Source organism: Schistocerca gregaria, chromosome 5, assembly GCF_023897955.1.
Source record: "Schistocerca gregaria isolate iqSchGreg1 chromosome 5, iqSchGreg1.2, whole genome shotgun sequence".
In the NCBI taxonomy this organism is placed as follows: domain Eukaryota; kingdom Metazoa; phylum Arthropoda; class Insecta; order Orthoptera; family Acrididae; genus Schistocerca; species Schistocerca gregaria.
Genome location: NC_064924.1, coordinates 321623524 through 321627834, shown reverse-complemented (window position 1 = coordinate 321627834; position 4311 = coordinate 321623524).

The following is a 4311-nucleotide window of genomic DNA, read 5'->3' as shown; positions in this document are numbered from 1 at the left end:
CAATTAACCTGAATATGGCTTTTGCATTACCTGCAATTAGTTTTATGAGGTTGTTCCACTTTAAATCGCTCCGTGCTCATGTTCCTAGACATTTTATGCATGTAACTGTTTCCAGTGATTGCAATGCAATCGTTTGCTCATACAGTAATGATACTCTCCTAAACTTATCTACAATGTTCTAGCGTTACGACTTTTTTGTAACGCCACGGAACTTCCGACTTCATCTACTGCGTCATTTATATATACAGTGAAAAATAATGGTCCTATAACAAACTGCCTATTGGATTTTGTCTCGGGTTCTTCGGCCGACGTTCTTCTTATGGTTTTACTGACGTTTCGCCAGCACGAGTGGCTTGCATTGTCGAAGCTTCATCCTCCATTGCCGGTGGTGGACTGGAGCCGAGCTCGCGGCCGCAGGCTATATGTAGCTGGCGCGCCAACGTCGGAAAGCTTTTCCGCGCTCATTTCCGGTGTGGTTCTCCTCTTGCCTCCTGCGACGGTCGTTCGCTACAGTACGGGAAGCCAGGATCCGTTATAACACTCTCGTGGAGTACGCTCCGCACATGTCTCCTTTATGTGACGGGACAGCGCCCATTTAGTTATCAAGATCCATTCTCTTCTCTGGATACTTAACACAATGAACTGCAGAATCCTGTAGAGACCTAGGGGCTTACATTTCCTGTTAAAAATAGAGAAGTTGACAGACTCAACATTTAATAATTTTTTTCATAAGGCGGGGCCACAGTCATAAACCTACTGTATTTTAATTGATTACCGCCATTAGACTGTTTTTTGTTTACAGTTTTACATTAACACTGTAACACTGTAAATAAACAACAGTCTAATGGCGGTACTGACTTCACAGGGACTGCTACATGTTGTGGGGAAGGATTTTAATTCTGGCATTATTTTATGCCTTGGTATCTTGAAATCATCTTTAGTCCGTCTTTAACTTTCAAACCTTTTTCACGAAACGGAAGATCTCACTCCAAACACTTCGTACGCAGAATGTGAAACCTCAGTGCATTTAATACAGACCTCAGTTGTCACTTACAGATTATCCACACCCGACAATTCAGCACTGTTCGAACAGATCGCATGGAAACAGTCCTTAGAGATTTTCTTAAACAAAGCATCCACAGAAGAATACTTCTATCTGGCTGGTATCACAGCCCTGTAGGGGAGAGTGTTGTACTTTGGAACACTTTCCAAACTTTCGCTTCTAGTCAGTCGTGTAATAATTAATGTATTTTATGACTCAGATTTAAAATGATAGTATCTACTTGTGTACTGCAATTTTTTTCTGCAGTTAGAAAAGTTATTCGGTTACTGAAAACATGTTACAAGGTACAACGTAACCCCGTACCTAGCAACAAATGTTCTGAAATTTAAGAGTGTTGCACTCGAGAAAATTATGTCAATACTACATTCCATTGTCGTTAAAATTATTACTCCATTACTCACCAATAATCAAAAAATCAAATGGCTCTGAGCACTACGGGACTTAACATCTGACGTCATCAGTCCCCTAGAACGTAGAACTACTTAAACCTAACTAATCTAAGAACATCACACACATCCATGCTTGAGACAAGATTCGAACCTTCGAACATAGCGGTCGCGCGGTTCCAGACTGAAGCGCCTAAAACCTCTCGGCCACAACGGCCGGTCTCACCAATAATCAGTAAGTGGAATCAAGTTAAGCAGAAATACTATCGGAAACCAGTTATGCGTGAAATACCATAGAAACAGAAGTTTTTGAAAATTAACATTCATGTTTAGGACAGGTGAAACAGTTACATCAAAAAAGCTTATTTCATTGGAAAATATCACATGTTGAATGGTAGAAGGTTTGCTTTCGTTTCGAGTTACAAGCTGATGCACGGCTGACGACGTGTGGCTTAATCGTCGAGACGTTGTATAATTAGTTTTTTTAATTAAAGTTTGCTTACGATGAACTTCTGCAGCTGAAGAATTAATACTTCGCTTTAATCTACGTGTAGAGATAAAAGTATTTACAAAAGCTTCGAAAAACACTACCTTGTGTCTCACAACAACTGAAACAGCAGCAGATGTCGGAAATTGATTATGATCTTCTCCAGAATGTACTCCTTCATGTGATTCCAAAATTCCCCACTACATTGAATCACCGACCAGGAAACTTCATGTTTCCCTAAGTACACTATCCTCAACGTACAACAGTTTCCTTTTCAATTTAAAGTTTAGAAGAGTAGTGGAAATCCTAATGCCAAGAAATGTACTCATCACAGGTTAAGAAGCTTGGACAATGGTATATCGAGTGCTATTGAGAATCGGAGCAAATCGTTTTGGAAGTCAAATGCGATTTTGTAAATTTCCTCGTCCAGAAAAAAAACACTCTAACGGATAACTTGGAAAACACACAAGTTGTGCTGGTAAATCAAAGGATAATCTAATGGAATAGTGGTGTAAAAAAGGAAAAGCGTACAGGTTTCAGGTTTGATTGGGTGGTGGATCTCCACTGATAACGTTAATAATAATAATTGTAATACCTCCCCTTAACATCATTGAAGATCAAACAAACGTCTTAAGTCTTATGATACAGCTACAGTTTCCACAAAGGGGTTATAAATGACGCTCCTGATTTGCTGTGCTAACACCACAAATTATAAAATACCATAGTACGCTGTTGGGTACATGTATTAACGACATGGCATTGTTAATTGAGTAGTCAGTTCTGGATTTGGAGTATGACCGCGTCAGTGCAACTGCATAATTACCTTCTGAATCACAACTGTGGCCGCTCTACTACTTTAAGTACTAATAATTTTGTTTCTTGGAACACTCCAGCCCTATGTTACATGACCTGTCGTAAAGGTCATGGCGAAAAGGCCTCGCTATTATGTCGTACACGATTATGATTTTCAGCTGGTACCCCTGAATGTTGAAGCAGCGTCTTTGATGACAATCAAAACGTCCTCCCTCTCAGGGTCGAACTCCGCCACCGCTTGAAAAATTTGGAATAAAAACCTTCACCAATGGCGGCTGATAACTTCCTGCGCAAGAAATCACTCTCATTCAGCCAACGGTCTTCTCAGAGATGGCGGAGGAGCCGATAGAGGTTCAGGGGACTCTCTTGGACTTGGGGTGACAAAGTGCCCCTAAAGGCAGAAGAATCAGCAACGATCAACAACATGAGTATGCGGAAGGCAATGCAAAACACAGCATTAAAGACACAAAAAGTGTATCCACAGGATATGTGGCCTGTAACTGAAAAAGAGAATGATCTCTCCATGGAAAAAGATTCCGGACTAGTCCCCCATTCGGATTCTTAATTAACGGTTACGGCTACGTAGTCTTCAGAGCAAACTGTGATGACGTGGCAGCACAAGCACCACTGAAATCACCTTTCCAATTTGTTTCTCTTACACAACCGAGTAATCCCCGTTACAGAGTGCTAACTACTCAGTGGTCCGCACTTTGAGTTGTAATAACATTCCGGCCTCACCAACACGCGTGATCATTGAAATTCACGGGAAGTATAGCATAACTCGATATGATGGTGACAGCTAGTGGAAATACTGCCTCAGAAGTACTGCCTTTTCCGTACCTTCATACCAAGACAATTGAGTAGATTAACAAGTTTACAGTTCCATGGACGTATCCGTTACTAGACGGATCCATACCGTTCTGATATGGGCAACCAGTCATTGGCTCGGATTGTCTTCGAAGCCTAACGTAACCTAGACCTATCTTCTGTACTGTTCACCATCATTGGTTCTCCGTCCCTCATCCGAGGCACTACCAATTCGATTTATTGTTCAATACGCCACACACTTCGTTTGTTTAAGACGTGTGTTCTGGTACTGTACTGATTCGGAAAATTATACAAACAGATTTATGATTAATCAATGTAATTTCCGTAATGATCACTTACATCTACATTAAATTATACCCTTCCACTAATTACAGCTCGAGCCATCATTAGAATCACATAAAAATAATGTCGGTACATAGTATCTCATCAAATTCAGTGCGAATGTAATTTGCATCAACAATGATTTAATATAATTCTGGTGATTAGGACTTAACGCGTATTTTTTTTTAAAGCTATCAAGGCGTCAATACTAAATACCGCGCCTAGTGGTAGCGCGGTTTGAGGCGCCATGTCACGGACTACACGGTCCCTCCCGCCGGAGGTTCGAGTCCTCCCTCGGACATGGATGTGTGTGTTGTTCTTAGCATAAGTTCGTTTCAGTTAGTTTAAGTAGTGTGTAAGATTAGGGACCGATGACCTCAGCAGTTTGGTCCCTTAGGAATTCACACGCACAA